The following is a 17,374-nucleotide window of genomic DNA, read 5'->3' as shown; positions in this document are numbered from 1 at the left end:
AAACAGCTTCTTCACACCTTTCCACTTTTGTCAGACTTCGTTATGCTTTTATGGTAATTACTGGGTTCAAATCCTTCAAACTATAAGTTAGCATCTACATTATAAAGCAATAATATTTCCAGTCATTTGTCAACATTTTAATTGCTGTCTTTTTGCAGTGTTAGGACATGCTTTACGAATGAAAAAGGCAGGTTTCATAAAACATAGTCAGTACTTTGATTTATTTAAAATACAACGTGATTTAGGCTTGTTAGAAATGAGTACACGGCTATAGAAAATTATTGTATATGCATATGCACTGAATTTGTATTCCATTGCAATCATGTCACAGGCTATGAAAAGTCTACTTGGAAAGGAGGGTGAACCATTCCAAGGGATGCTTTCCTGCCATGCTTCCCTAAGGCATGTCATCAACTCCCCAAAAGTTCTTTTTTTTTGCTAAAACTATTGTTCTGTGAATGAGATTTTCTTTGATTAACAGAACTTCTGATTAATCATGTTTCATGCTTGCTTCCTTGTAGTAAATAAAAGTGTCATGTTACCTTGCATCAATATCTTTTAATTAGACCTGATTTTCAAGGATTTTTAATATGAGAATTAAGTATTCTGAAAAGAGCGGTAGTCTCAAAATAGGGTGATTGGTCCACATAAATTTTCCATCTCCAACACATCACATTGCAGCCTAAAACTTACAAAGCTAGAGTTACTGATCTGAGAATTCAGCTTCAGGCAATTTTTTTTTTTGTTATAAACGCTTTTTAAAAGCAGAAGAACCTAGAATCTGTACCCGTTCTTCCTAAACTCAGGTAATCTATATGATGTTATAACAGTTTATTATTACAAAACCTCTGGTAGTGGTTATAAATAATTTCAAAAGTCTGATAATTTGTTAAACTGGAAATGTTATCCAAATTATCACTATGAAAAATAATAGATCATTAAAAAATACACCGACATACATCTATGTGCTCAGAATCTTGTGGGTAAAAATGCTATTTTAGAGGCAGATTTGCTAAATTTGAAGTTTTTATTAATAAATAGGCTCAGAGAATGAAAGATGAAATGCAATTGAAATGGAACATTAAGTTTTCGCTTTATCTGGGTCAAAGAACAAAGAGTAATGCTCATAGATTATCAAAGCTGTAATTATAACACACATGATCCAACTTCTTTTTTTGCCATTGCCAGCTAAGAAAACAGTGAACCACCTGTTGCTATGTCAATAACTACTTCACACTCATGCACATTTCCAGTTACATCTATTTCAACCAGTGGGGAAAACAGACTTTGAGGCGTACCTTTTATATATAATGTCTTTTCTCACATTCTCATGCATTCACATGTATGCACAGTCTGAAGAAGAAACATTTGTTCCGAACATTAGGAGGAAAGCCCCAGAGGCCAATATTTAATGCTCTATTTAACAGCATTTCAAAAGAAAAAAAACTATGCTCAGTGTGTCAAACACACACAAATCGTATTTATGTTTAGTATGGGTTTTTTCATAGCTCTTTATTCTACAAAAGACTTTAAACACAAAGAGTAAAATGGGCTGTCCCAAAATTGCTGAACTGAGCAACCTTCATTAAGTATGAGCATTATGTTTGATCAGAAGGTACATATACTGTATCTCCTAGTCAAGAATAGTATAAGAAAATGGTGCAATGGTTTATAACTATCATACATTCATTTTCAATGAAATACATAATTCTACTTGGAATGAAAGAAAGACTTCTGAGGTTTTTTAATTGATGGTGAGCTAAGATTAAACTTGTAACACTGGAATACAATATTAAATTTGATTATTCTTAATTGTGTGGGTTCAAGGAATGATGTTTATCATTAACTGTATTTTAATGTGATTTATATAAGTATGTAAAGATGATGTGTATTTAAAATTAGGATTTTTTTGTTATGGTGGATGAATATAATGGAGGAAATGTGGGATATTTTTTAAGGATTATATTAGTGAGGTAATAAAAGGGAAAATGAATTAATGAAGACATTAAAATTTGCTTTTAAAAAGTCTCTATGCTTATCTTTAAACTAGAGATTAGTTTTAAAATCTTGCTTGAAAATAAAGTATTTTTGAAATAATGACTGATAACTGGATTTTTTAAGATTGTACAAATATCGCAAAGGCTGTTAAACATTGATTATGATATGTTTATAATATGATATGATATTATGTTATGTTTAACATAGAGAAAGAGATTGTCTTACTATATATTTCTGTCTGGATTGAGGAAAGTCAGAAGACTTTCTTTTTTATTTATTTGTTTGTTTATTCATTTTTCCCCTCCCCCCCAATTTTTAACATTTCCCCCTTTTGATTCTCTCTGCCTTTTTTGTTGTTATGTTGTATTTTATCTTCTCTGAAATTTAATAATGTTGCTTTTAAAAAAACGAAAAAAAACTGTGGGAAGATCTTTGTTTTTAATGACTAGAAGGATTTGGTAGGCATAAAAGGTAGTGAAGAAAAACAGAATGTGGTTTAGACTCCTGCAGTGCTGCTTAATTGAAGCTACAGAGAAAAGAATTGATTTAACTCATCAGGAATTTTAGCTATTCTAGCTCTCTCTGGGAGAAAATACACTGAGATTTGGATACTAAAATAAAGTCCATTGGTTTGCTGTGTCTCTCCAAAGAAATTAATGAAGCAGTTCAAGCCATCTTCCCAGCCTACACATACAAGACACGTGCACTGAGGGATTTCCTTGTGTTGAATCTCAACTGACATGGGTATTGTATGCTATCTATATAAACTCTTCGTATACTATGCCTATCATGCAGCTTAAAGGACTGCCGACAACCTCTGATGTCATGCTACATGTTTGCCTTTAAGGATAACATGAAATTTCAATGCCTAAAACAGCTGTTGCTATAGATATCAAATGGAATGGCTTCAATGCAAGGATACAAAACGAGGCACATGAGAACACTTTAGTGGACTCAGGATGAAACAACACATAGTATGTTATACACGTAGCTTGTAGTGTGTGTCCTTTTAGATTTTGTTGAATTATACCTCAACTATGGCCATACAGAATTGATTCACCCTCACTTAACAACCACAATGGGGACCAGCAACTCTGTTACTAAGCGACATGGTTGTTAAGTAAAATATCACATATTCATGACAGACCTACGACTTCACTTCTCCTGTGAACCTTAAGTGGATTAACCATAGGTGTTAAGCAAGACATCTTATGACCTGCAACTTGTGATGTGTGAGTAGTATAAGAATGAACTTCTCCCTGTGCATTAATGATCTTGACAAGCACTGAGAGACAATTATTAAAAAAAGGGGGGGGGGACCTACATTTACATAGCTATGGCTAGTCTTTGTTTTTCCCACACCTCAGCACTGTTTCACTAGGAAATCTATTTAGCTGTTTTGCTTACTGCAACATGACTACACTTTAGCTTATTGCATTTGCTTTTGGGTTCAGAGAAGTCCTATCCAGTGTCCCTCAAACCACAACCTGCACACCTTGACAATCAGAACCCCTTTTATCACTGCCCCATAGAAATTAACAAATACCATTGCAACAAGAAAGTTAGCTCTTTCTAATTCTTTTTTCCCCTCAACTTCTTCTTGATCATTTACCTATAAGAGAAAAAAAACCCAACCAAAAACAAAATCCGGACTGTATTAAAAGAAGCTGGCGAAAGCAGCTCATGATTAGGATCAGAAGCACTCTTGACAAGCAGTATTAAGATGCCAGCAACCCAGCAGTCAACTTCTTTCTTGGACTTTTTCCCATCTTCATCCCAGGCTTTCAAAAAGACCTTCAACAGAGGACTCCTTCCCCCTAAGTTGTCATGACAATGGCAGAAGGGGATGCATCTATGAAGCAGACATTAACCAAGTTGGCTTTAAAGCCCTCTCGCTTGGGTTTTTCTTCCACACCCACCTACTACAGAGAATTTCAATGACTGTATTTAGCTGTCGCTTGCAAATCATTTCTCTTTTCTCCACATGGCATTAGAGGTGTCGGGCCATTGTATGCTGAGGAATGCTGGCAGACAGATGATAGAAAAACACAAGCTCCTAACAGAAGATACACAAAGGTGGGGGTAGGGGATATTCAGCCTTCTGGTTAAAATTATAATGCTGGAAGTTTCTTATGACCATTAATAGACTGGTATCCTGTTCTCCCAGCAACCCATTAATCTAACATGTATCTCATAAAGTCTCTCGTTCGTTCTATTCATCAATGTTATATATTGTTTACTTTCACCAAGGCAGAGATACCAATTCGATTCCATCACTGCCATCGCTGACTAAAAGGCTTACTATTATGCATGTTGTATTTGCAAAATGTTAACACAAATCCCTTGCCAGCTGATATGCACTGTGCATCTTTTACTCTGTCTCATAGTAACTGCCACCACCTGCTGCACAGAGCAAGCACAGTCCAGCGAACTCTATTTATTTCTAGTTCCTCCTTTTAGAAAGCGATGCTCTTTCCATTGTTAATATACTATGCCATGGTAGCATTCAGATATTTTTTCCTACATCATCATTAGGTTGAGTTAAACTGGTTTCTGGTTTATGAGACTGGTACCAGATTCTACACAATGCAACAGCAGAGTTGGAAGGGACTTGGAGGTCTTCTAGTCCAACCCCCTGCCTAGGCAGGAAACCCTATACCGTTCCAGACAAATGGCTATTCAACATCTTCTTAAAGACTTCCAGTGTTGAGGCATTCACAACTTCTGGAGGCAAGCTGTTCCACTGATTAATTGTTCTGTCAGGAAATTCCTCCTCAGTTCTAAGTTGCTTCTCTCCTTGATTAGTTTCCACCCATTGCTTCTTGTTCTACCCTCAGGTGCCTTGGAAAAAGGTTTGACTCTTCTTTGTGGCAACCTCTGGAACAATGCTATCATGTCTCCCCTAATCCTTCTTTTCATTAAACTAGACATACCCAATTCCTGCAACCATTCTTCATTAAAGTTATTATTATTATTATATGTTTTGGTCTCCAGTCCCCTAATCATCTTTGTTGCTCTTCTCTGCACTCTTTCTAGAGTCTCCACATCTTTTCTACATTGTGTCGACCAAAACTGAATGCAGTATTCCAAGTGTGGCCTTACCAAGGCATTATAAAGTGGTATTAACACTTCATGTGATCTTAATTCTATCCCTCTGTTTATGTAGCCTAGAACTGTGTTGGCTTTTTTGGCAGCTGCTGCACACTGCTGGCTCATATTGAAATGGTTGTCCACTAGGACTCCAAGATCCCTCTCACAGTTACTACTATTGAGCAAGCTACCACCTATACTGTACCTGTACATTTCGTTTTTTTTGCCTAAATGTAGAACCTTACTCTTTTCACCATTGAATTTCATTTTATTAGATAGTGCCCAATGTTCAAGTTTGTCAAGATCCTTCTGTATCTTAAGCCTGTCTTCTGGAGTGTTGGCTATTCCTGCCAGCTTGGTGTCATCTGCAAATTTGATGAGTTCCCCATTTATTCCCTCATCCAAATCATTGATGAAGATGTTGAAGAGTACTGGGCCTAAAACAGAGCCTTGGGGTACCTCCATTGCATACTTCCCTCCATGTAGATGCAGTTCCATTGAGGACTACACATTGAGTGCGGTTGGTCAGCCAGTTACGAATCCATCTGGTGGTGATGCTGTCCAGCCCACATTCTTCTACTTCATCTAGTAGTAGGTTATGGTCTACCGTATCGAATGCCTTACTGAAGTCCAAGTAAACTATATCAACGACATTCCTCTGGTCCACTAATTTTGTCACTTTGTCAAAGAATGCAATGAGATTAGTCTGGCATGATCTGTTTTTGACAAACCCATGTTGGCTTTTGGCTATTATTTTGGTTACTTCTAGGTGTTTGCTAATTCATTGCTTGATTATCTTTTCCAGTATCTTTCCTGGTATTGAGGTCAGGCTGATAGGTCTATAGTTTCCTGGATCTATTTTTTTCCTTTTTTGAAGATGGGAACCACATCAGCTCTTTTCCAGGCCTCTGGCAGTTCCCTGGTGCTCCAGGATCTCTGAAGGATATAGTTCAGTGGTCTGCGGTCTTGTCTGCTAGTTCCTTCAGAACCCTGGGGTGCAATCCATCCGGTCCTGGTGATTTGAACTCGTCTAGGGTAGACAGGTGCTCACTTACCATTTTCTTCCCTATTTCAATTTGTGTTCCTAATCTGATTTTTGTGGTGCTGCTTTTGATAGGTTGGACTGTTTTATCCCTTTGTGTAAAGATAGATGCAAAACATGAGTTAAATAGTTCTGCTTTCTCCCTGTTGCTTGTCACCTTCTTGCCACTTTCTCCCAGCAATGGATCAATTGTTTCCTTAACTTTTTTCTTGTTTTTAACTTGTTGGAAGAAGCTTTTTTTGTTATTTTTTACTTTTGTGGCAAGCCTTTCTTCATTGTGGGCCTTAGCTTTCTTTACTTCATCTTTACAGGGTCGGGCTATTTGGTGATATTCTGCCTTAGTTATGTCCCACCCTTTCCACTTTTTGTACTTATCTTTTTTATCTTTCAATTTGTCAGAGAGTTCTTTATGCAGCCATGCTGGTTTCTTTTAGGAGCTGTTATTTTTCTTCTTCATTGGTATTGTGCTAGACTAAGCTTTTGTAATCTCATTTTTCAAAATTTCCCAAGCTTCTTGAATTGTTTTCCCCTTGAAGATTTCCATCTATGGAATTCTTCCCAAGCTCTCTCTAAGTTTATTGAAATTAGCTCTCTTAAAATCCAAGGCCCTAGTTTGACTTTGTTCTACTACTTGTGTTTGCATAAAGTTGAATTCCAATATTGCATGGTTGCTTGCCCCCAGGGTTCCTGTGGCTTCAACACCTTCTATCATTTCCTCTCTGTTAGTGAGAATTAAGTCTAATATGGCCAATCCCCCTGTTCCCTTCTCTACTTTTTGGGAAACAAAGTTGTCTGCTAGGTTCGTTAGGAACCTGTTGGATCTTCCGCTTGGTGCAGTTTGTTTCCCAGTTGATGTCAGGGTAGTTAAAATCCCCCATTACTATTGTTGTGTGCTTCCTACATACCTTAGTTAACTGACTAGCAAAAAGTTCATCTACTTCCTCTGCTTGGTTGGGTGGCCTGTAGTATAGACCTATGGCAATGTCATTTTCCCCCAAACTTTAAAATTGACCCAAATGCATTCAAGATAGTTCTCATCATTGTTGTGCTCTATTACTGTAGAGATGTAGTTATTTCTTATATATAGTGCAACTCCACTACCTCTTTTATTTGATCTATTTCTTTTAAATAATTTAAATCCTTCTAGCTGTATGTTCCATTTGTGGGTTTCATCCCACCAAGTTTCTGTAATGGCAACAATATCGTATCTTCCCCCATTTACTTGAAAATCTAATTCACTCTGTTTATTACTCATACTCTGTGCATTGGTGTAGACATTTGAGTCCATTTTGATTGACCCTGTGTTTACTGTCTACATAACCTGTGTTATGCCTGACTGCCCCTATTTTCTTGCCACTTGTATGATTCATGCACATGGTATGACACTATTAAATGCTTGGTTTTGCTTGACAGCAGGAGTGATAATCTTACCCGCACAAACATCTATGTTACATGCACTGATAACCCTATGAGTTTTAGATTGCTGGGGACAGAAATGTTCTGTATCAATTAATTCTCTGCATACACAACTTTAGTGGAGGCTCACTTTACTGTGGTCTAATGGCTACAAACTTCAAATCCTGAAGAGATTGAGGAATTGAAGGTGGGGAAAGGAATTTTAAAGGACTCTCCTTCCATCTAAAGGAACTTTTCTATAGGTCCATGCAGAACAGTGATCACCAAAGGAAGCAAAAAGTAAATGTTCTTCTCCCCCATTAGCCTAGTTCAATTACTTGTCAAGATCAGCATTTTCTCCCTGCTTTGAATAGCAGAGATTAGGTTGTTCCTTAAAAGCATAACTATTGACTGAATAACTGGGTAGTAGGGAAAACTAGATGGAGTTCCAACGTCTGCTGATCACAGAAATGAAAACACAGAAGTGCTTATGTAGTGCTTTGTATGCTATAAACATCTATATTTGAGGAGAAGAGCATATGAATATATTTGTATTATTATATTCTGATTATTTCCCTTCTTAATGCTACTTTTTCAGACTTAATTCATTTGAGAGAAACTTCCATTTTCTGGAAAGCAGGTTCCAATGAATTTTGCACAACAGCCTTTGGCAGGAGTCACATAAATCAAGGAAAAAAGAATATCTATCTTTAGCTGTAGGAGATGATTTTCTGTAACAGAGAGCTGTATCTATGGATAGAGGCTTTCTATTTGATGGAGGACTGATATTCAAAGCTCCTTAATTGCAAGAAAAGTCCCTTCATCATCAATGAGGGCCAAGATTAGTGTAGTAGTTCTTGTTCTTGACATTGGTTTGCCAACCTCTCTAGAACAACTATCTTTATCAAAAGAAAACCAAACACACTCAATTCCTCTAACTGTCTGAAGACGTTCCATTTTTCTTTCCATTCTTTTTATATGGGATGCTTGAGTAGAAACAAAAAGATGTTTTATTATAGCGTAAGTTTTCTTCAATAATATCCCCAAACAGATGATTATACCTTGCTTACTTTACACAATCCATCACAGGAAGGATCACAAGGCGTGTCTGGGAAATACTAATTAAAACATTTCTCTTTTTCTTGCTGTGAGGTCACCCAACCATCCCAACAAACAGAACAGTTTGCTGCTTTTAATAACTTACCTTCAACAGGGAAATATGCTGGAGGCTTAATTATATGGATAAACCTATTTTCACAATCTTGCTTACAAATTTGCCAAATTGGCATGTAACCAATGAAACTGACAGGAAAGGAGGCCGAAAGAAAGAAAAACGCATATCAGTTTTAAAAAGTCATCAAAAATATAACTATAAACTATGTTAGGCACCTGCAACCAAAGATAACCTTAGAAATTCAAGAACACATTGTGACATAATCAGAAACATCATAATGCACATGTCTTGGTTCCAAGAAATACGCCCAATGAAATAAAACTCCAAGGCCTTAAGTTCCTCAAAATTCTAATTTATTAGAATGTCATGTTGGCACATCTGGGAAAACCCAAATCTGAAAGCTTCCAGGTTTTCCCCACCCAGTTGAAAGTTCACAACCCTGCCCCACACCCACAAGTTCATCACATGGTCCAATCTATTCTTCAAACACAACTGAAAACAATTCCCAGTCACTCCCGTCCAGGTGCAGGCAAATGTCCTTGATCCCAGTGTAAGGAATGCTGTTATGGCTAAGTTTCCACTCCTCCAACAAAACACACACACACAAAAAAAAAAACCTCCCAATTTCCCAGGCTAAAAAATATGTGGCAGTCAGGATGCAAAAATGAAAAAAAATGGCTTCCAAAACTGACAGCATACAAAGGAATTTCAACTAATTTCTACTTTAGAGTGAATGTCAAAAAAGGTGCACTTACTCAGTGCAGGATTAGCCTACCAGGGTTATAATACTTAAGTAACTTCTCTCACTTAAAGAATGAAAGTGCTTGCCCTGCAGTTTTTCAATGGGAAACAGGGTGCAGTGTTGACTGTTTCTGACTTCTCCACCTTATTACTTAAATGGCCAGTAGTTTTTTTTTAAGTAGAAATAAGCAGAAAATCATAAATGGAACTTGCAGTCCCAGCAAGCTACACAGATGGAATACAAAATGGGCTGGCAAAGGCAGTCATGTATCTGTAACAGGGGAAAAATACACATTATCTCAGTTTCCTTACTTAAAGTATCCTCCAGCAGGGTTTAAATTTTGTAAGCTGATCCTTTCATTTCCAGCTTTGAAAATGACATAGTGCCAGATTTCAACTGAAGTTAAATATCATATATTTACCCAAAAGGAAGACTAGCTGCAATGTAAGGCAACTATCTCCCAAGAGTAGATAGGAGGGGGAGAAAAGACACAACCAATGATCTTGTACAATCCTTTGTTATCCAGACTTATCAACTTAAAGATTTCCCATCTCCAGGTAAAAAAGAATCCTCCAGATCCTCCTTTTGGCAATTAATGTGTTTATGTGAAATACTTGCTTAAGGGTGTGGACAGATATATCTGCCAGAAACCATATTCCCCAAAATGAAAGAATCAGGATGTAAAGTAAATTTATATTAGCTACATTAATAATGAATATGTGAAGGGAAAACACCGGCCTCCTTCTGAATAAGCCACAATAGCAGAGTATGAGCGTCTGCAGGTACAGTATTTGCTGAGCATAAAGGCTGCTCTGAAGAAGGAACAGCTATGGGAGATTATAAAAGGAGCACGAGGGAGAAGCCAGAGATCAACCAAGAGAAACCTACAGCATAAAGAAGCACCTGCTGGATTCCCTTATCAAGCTTTCACAAGCAAACTCCTACCCCCTCCCAATAGCTTGCTGACTTCAATCCAACTCATTGCCCAAGCCATAAAAAGAGCTGTTTCCTCATGCTAGAAAGAGAAATTGGAGCCTAAACAAGTAAGAGCTACTTATATGGCCCCAGCTGAGGCTGAAAGGTTTACAGAAACTACAGGTGAGAGAACAGGAGAGAAAGCTTTGAATTGCCGCTGCCAGAACAATTTAGCTCCTTGGTTAGGCACTGTAGTCTGAAAGTTACATTGAGTTTTTAACTTGGGTTAGGTGTTAGGGAGAGATACTTTTTAGTGAAAGACAAATCCTAAGTCAAAAATGAGCAAAGTTCTAGTGAACAGAAGGTCACACCTAATTTTAAGAAGGTGGTGTGACAGGAATGGAGTAGTGATGTAGAGGACAGGCATGGGCCATGCCTTAGCTAGGGCAAAGTACTCATTTCTTCCTTTTTCTAGGTTTCTTACTATGGCTTTGAGCTTAGAAAGAACTGTGAAGGCTCCAAGCAATGAGTTTAGGGTTCATGAAGCTGTGGAACCTCATCCATGTCTTATCTGATCCCAACCATGATAAGGTCCTGATGAAACTGTTTGGGAGCCTGGACCAAGAGTCCCTTTTTAACATATACTAAATGGACACTATTCTCTTATGCTAACCATATTCAAGGCAAAGTTTATAAACTATAGGCATAATTTAAAAAAAAACCAGTAGTGAATACATCCAGTATTGATCAATAATCAACATGCTAAAACTCTGCTTTTTCTTTGTTTCTTTCCAACTCTCTTGAAATATTTTTTTCTCTCTACTTCAGCTCCTTCAAAATCTTTGTCTCTTTCCAGAGGGGGACATGGTATCTTCTTAACATAATTTGGAGACCAGCAGGTTGAGGAAGACTGCTTTAAACACATCATATATCGTTGAAGCATGGAACTCTGAAACAGAACTCTGTCCAGGTTTTCTAGTCTTTTCCATAATGTCCTTAGATTGCAGGTCACTAAATTAATACTGATTATATATATTTTTTAAAATCAGTTTTAAAACCCTGTATTTTCCCCATGTCTCACACAGGCACATAAAACTGATTGATGCATACTAAATCATAAATTGACAATGAAAGACGTTGGCCCCTGTATTTACAAACCCTCAAGTTGATTCTTGTCACATGCACCATTTGTCCCCTATGTGTAAGCAAATACTGCACACAGATGGGCAAAGAAAAATAATGAGATAAAGTTGAAATGATCTGTCTTTTGCATTTTGGTTTTCAACCTGTGTTCTCATTTCAGCCAAACCATAATGAACTCTACTTTAGCTCCCACTTGCCTTCTATCATTAAGCCATTAGCTGTCAGGGGAAACTAGATGACAAAATTAAATAGCTCCTCTGTAAACCGAGCAGTTACTGGAGAAAAGAGGAAGGAAAGCAATCACTTAGTAAACAGAGGATTGCCAAATGATATATTAACTCCTCTGGACAGAGATGCTCAAATAGGACACACATATCATAAGTGAGGTACCGGAGCAACCGAAATGAGGCAAAAGATGTGCTTTGACATTTTAATTAACTATCATAATAAAAACTGTAACACCAGAATGCCTAAACACCTATCAATTTCTTTCTTTGAAAGATGGAGTTTTGATTTCTGTCTAGGTGGGATCCAGATTCTTTGTTGGAGTAATTAGAATTTAGAACAGGTTATGGAGGATCCCGTATTATCTGCCATCCATCCCTGCCCCATAGCTCCCTATTTTTCAATGGCTTGGATAAACTAGTAGCATCCTATATATCATTTCACAATATAAAGTTGGTACAATACATGATAGCAATGTTCCAATAACTCAGGGGCTGCCACAAAGAAGAGGGAGTCAAGCTATTCTCCAAAGCACCTGAGGGTAGGACAAGAAGCAATGGGTGGAAACTAATCAAGGAGAGAAGCAACTTAGAACTAAGGAGAAATGTTCCTGACAGTTAGAACAATTAACCGGTGGAACAGTTTGCCTCCAGAAGTTGTGAATGCTCCAATACTGGAAGTTTTTAAGAGATTGGATAACCACTTGTCTGAAGTGATGTAGGGTTTCCTGCCTAAGCAGGGGGTTGGACCAGAAGACATCTAAGGTCCCTTCCAACTCTGTTATTCTATTCTATTCTATTCTATTCTATTCTATTCTATGGATTAATGTTAGAATAATATGTGCATTCCTTAATTTGCAAAAGTATTGAGCAAGTTTCAAGCACTCAAAATGAGCAAACTTAACATAATTGGTGGTGACAGATCTAAATGCCTTTCTGAGAGCAACCGATTGGAGCAAATTCTTTTTGTGTCTCTAGCAGAAAGGAAGAAAGAGACATCAACGCAAAAAGCTCAAATGAAAAATGACCTAAAATTTCTCTACAAATCTTATGTAAACACACTGCGGGTACCAGCATTTGGTGCCATCCAGCTCAGCTGCACACAAATTATATGAACTAATTCTCTTTCTTCTCATTTGGATAGCTGTCAGCTCACAGGAATCGAACAACCTATTGGTACAGCGTGGACTTGATTTATAAAATCATACTGAGTAGGCTTATCATCAAAATGATATTCATGACTTCTCACTTCTCCTGATTTGTAGTCATAATATGCCAATTTAATTACAAAATATTGTTCCCCCTGGTATCGTTTTACTATCATAAAGCTTCTTCAGCCCACAAAAATCTCTGCTTTCATCCTTGCTCAAGTGCCAAGTTTAATACTTTAGTCCCACTTGAACTGGGATTCATTACAATTATCTTTTGCTAGGTATTGCTTAAGCTTATTGCATTGGCTGTTCCAGTAGAAACAGCCAATGCTCAGACAGTACCTGAATAATAAAATAATACTACTGTATTTTTCCCACTAACATATTGCTGAATAAAATCTAAAAGATGTGATCATAGTCACTGCACCTGGGAGTTGAGTGTTCTTACTCACATTCAAAGTAGCCCAACACCTGAAATCAGAAATGATTGGAATGTATAACTCTGTCCCCTTCAATAACACCATGTTGTTACTGTGATCTTTGCATCCTCATCACGGTCCCATCACAATATTTGCTTAAAATAAAAGTACAGACACAGGCAAAATTCTGATATGGCCGTTTCCAGATACAAATTGTGCTAGGATAATGTTTGGGATGGACAAAAGCAACTTCATGTTTAGAAGTGGCAGAGAGATGAACATGATTACTTCTTTCCACCCAATTAACTTTCTTCGTTTTCCTTCTCAAGCTGCTCTAGAAAGAAGCTTGGACACTTAACAGAAAGGAACTTCTAGAACACTGTTTTTCAAACTCTGCAACTTTAAAATGTGTGGTCTTCAACTTCCATGATGGCTGGGGAATTCTGGGAATTGAAGTCGACATTCCAGTTGCCAAGATGCCGATGTAAAGTTACCAAGCTTGAAAAGAATCATTCTAGAGGAAACCAGGAAGTATACAAGGGGGAAAAATAGAAGCATTTATGACAGATTTTCTGTCTCTTGCATTTAACTACAGTATTAATCATACTCTGATAATGCTAATCTACTGTCTTAGCTGCACAAAATGGTTCATTCCCTCGCCCCAAGATCTGTTTGTTTGTTTCCTTCCTCTCTTCCTTCCTTCTTGCCAATGAGTTCTTTCTACATTTCTAAAGACACCGACATTTTTTCATTGGTGTGTGTGTGTGTGTGTGTGTGTGTATTACATTATTCCAGTGAAAAAATGGGTGTGTATGTGAAAAAAGTTGTTGTGTGTATGTGTATATATAAAATAAAAAAATAAAAAATATGGTGCAGTAGCCCTGTTTTTCTTCATATAAGTGCCCAGAAGTAATGAGGAATATTAAACTTTTTTTTGTTCTGTTTTGTGGCATTTTTGCCAGGTGGTCAGTTCCCCCCTTCCCTAGTTGAAGTAAGACATTACTTTCAGTTTCTCAGTTCTATTGAGAAATAGGAGGTATCTTTTTTCCTTGTCTCTTTATTTCACATTATTTTAACTTGAGATATCCAGATGGAAATATGGGAAAAGAGACAAACCAGCCTGGACATGTTTTCAGATAAGGAAATTGACAGAACTGGAGCTCAAATTCTCAAAAGGCATCAGCGCCGTCATTGGAGCTGCCAGCAATCACCAGAGCCAATGACTTCACTTTGACAGGCCTGAGAAGTTTACGGGGGCCCTCACCAGCGCCACATGGCTGGACTGGATTTTATGACTATTCTTACAATGGTCATAAGGCAAGTCATTACGCTCATAAAGTAAATCTTATTGTTAAGCAAATCACATAGTCATTAGTTACATAGTTCACATACATCACATAGTTACGACCAGTGGTTAAGCCAAGGACTACAGCAGTGGTGGGTTCCGGATCCCATTCCAACCGTACCGGTTGGAATGGGCCCGGAGGCGTGCACACACACACACAACGTGCGCATGCGTCTTAGCGCCTCCACGACGCTCCAGCTGCTCAGCGGAGCATCGCGCAGGTGCTGTATGTGCCATGCACATGAGTGGAAGCACCAAAGACTTTAAAAGACCGGTAAGGAGCTTGGGCGGGCGGGCCCTCTGGAGCACCGTACCGGAACGGTATCCGGTGCTCCAGGCAGGCTCCAGTACCGGGGCATACCACCTGCAACCCGCCACTGAACTATAGGTATGTGTAATCTTCAACTTATAACAGTTTGTTTAGTGACTGTTCAAAGTTACAATGGCACTGGAAAAAAAAAGATTTTTGACCCTTTTTCACACTTACTACCATAGAAGCATCTCCGTGATCAAAAGTAAAACACTTGGCAAATTCTCCTTTATTGGTACTTAGCAACTGGCTCGTATTTATGATGGTTGCAGATCCTGGGCTCATGTGATTTCTTTTTGCGACTCTCTGACAAGCAAAGTCAATGGGGAATCCAGATTCACACAACCACCATGTTACTAGTTTAATAACTGCAGTGATTCACTTAACAATTTACGGCCTCACTTAACAAGAGAGGCCATAAAAGGGAGCAAAACTCACTTAACAACTCTCTCGCTTAGCAACGGAAATTTTGGACTCAACTGTAGGCATAAGTCAAGGACTACCTTTACTTAGTCTTAGGCAGAGGCATTTCATGAAGATTCATTATTAGAGACCTAAACTTCAAGAATGTTCGAGGCCAGCCAAAAAACATGTGAAGCCAACAATGGAGTAGACTCTACAGCCATTGTTTTGATTGTCAGTTGAGCACTGAATGGAAGTTCAATGTGGCTTATTTATTACGTTCATTCCCTTTGATCAATGCTGAGAACAACTTATGAAAAACTCAATTTTTGCCTGTGAATAACCTGTGTGGCTGCATTTTGGACCTTGATTTCTTCTAACCCTGCCTCTTTTTCTCTGGTGGGTTTGTCACCTGATTGACAGCTTACTGGTCTCAATTCCTGCTTGGTTATTGCCATCGAAAATAGCGTATGCCCACAAAGGTACTGAAAAAGAGCTTTTTCAAAGGCAGCTTTATTTCAGCTAGCTGAAATGGAGACCCAGCTTGCTTATCTTTGGCCCATGGCAGATTTATAACCTTCTAATTGCTTTCTGGCAGCCAGCTGAGCTGGCATAGGAAATAGAAAAGCCCAGGTTAAATCCTGAACTCGGATCCGCCCCATTCTTGCTGCTGCGCCATGACTGGTGGATGTATTCCCACACTGGCTGGTGAAGTGCTGAAAAGGGACTTCAGCAAAGCCAGAGGACGAAACACTGTTGTTTTGCTGATCATGAACCAATCAGGACACCATCTGTGACTCAGAACAGACTCAAGAGAGGCAGTACAGGGTTTTAATGAGGCCAGCAAATCGCTTTGTTTTGTGCTGATTCAAGGACAGAGAGAGAGAGAGTACTTTAAACCTATAAAGGAGAAAAGACCCATAGAAAACGATTCGGCTTAAAAAAGGCATGTAAGTGATCAACAACAACTCTCTACAAGAGCGCCATAAGCAGCCCATTTTCAGTGAAGGTATGCTGGGCTGAAGTACCGCTTTACTGCGATTCTAATATTGAAGAATTTCCACAATTTAACTAAAAAAGTTTAGCATAAAGCTTGAAGTCTATCCATTTTCCCTTCTGTGGTTCTCTACTGCCCTAATGCATGCAAATCAATTCCATTTCTTATGACATAATCCCTCTTAATAATAGCCAAACTAGATTTTCTGCTTGAACTTGCATGAACAATAATATCAAATAAAACTAGCAATAATCTGCTTTTCTCCATAGTGAGGGGAGGAGTATCCAGGATGGGTTGATCTTGTCCTCTCATTGATTGGACTGGCTAGGATATGGTACACGTCCTGCTCCCATCTCACTGAGACAGATGTCCTGTTCACTTCTTCTGCATCACAGTCTCAACACACACATGTCTGACCAAATGTATTTCAAAAGTATTAAGATAGACCAGTTTTAAATAAGTTATTATATCTTGACCACATGAAATCGTTGTAGTTGGAAGTTCACACATCTTCAGGACATCAAGTTAGAGAGGTCAACGTATATGTGACATTTTCAGGAAGCAAAGCAGCAGATGGGGGTGACAAGTGGTGGTCATTCTGCATATGCAATTTTTTTCTTTAAAAATTTGATACAATTTTAATGGTTTTGCTCCAGAATACAATAAACTATCCAGAGAACGCTCCAATCAAGCTTTTCTTTTTTTTCAGGATTCAGAACAAATCATGCTTAACATTTTAGTAAAATTTCAAACTTAGTGAAACATATTTATTGCTATACATTTTTGTTAACCCTATTCATATTTACTTTGATAACGAATTCCTAGAATATATGGCTTTCTGTAGAAATTATAATCTTCCATATTAACTTCAAGTTGTGAAAAAATTTTCTTACCAACTTTGCAGTTTATTATATTATACTACAGTCACATTTTATAACTCTACGCCTTTGGGGTGATTTTATTATATTTTTAAATTAAAAATTACACTGTCATGATGGTCCATCAAACTACTGGCATTCTACCAGAA

General features: G+C 37.9%; 1 protein-coding gene and 1 long non-coding RNA gene across 2 annotated transcripts in view; one reads left to right on the top strand and one right to left on the bottom strand.

Moving 5' to 3' along the window:
- The window catches only part of LRP8 (LDL receptor related protein 8), a 230,906-nt gene that overhangs the window by 145,711 nt on the left and 67,821 nt on the right, over nt 1-17,374 (bottom strand). The gene's annotated exons all lie outside the window — the stretch shown is intronic.
- On the top strand, nt 10,389-14,065 carry LOC309389943. The gene is made up of 3 exons (XR_014175038.1): nt 10,389-10,539; nt 10,832-11,039; nt 13,623-14,065. It is a non-coding gene; the product is annotated as an uncharacterized lncRNA (long non-coding RNA).

The sequence above is a fragment of the Natrix helvetica genome, assembly GCF_964273705.1.
Source record: "Natrix helvetica genome assembly, chromosome: 3".
Lineage (NCBI taxonomy): Eukaryota > Metazoa > Chordata > Lepidosauria > Squamata > Natricidae > Natrix > Natrix helvetica.
The sequence above is the reverse complement of the archived record's forward strand: the minus strand, read 5'-3'. Positions and strand labels throughout refer to the sequence as shown.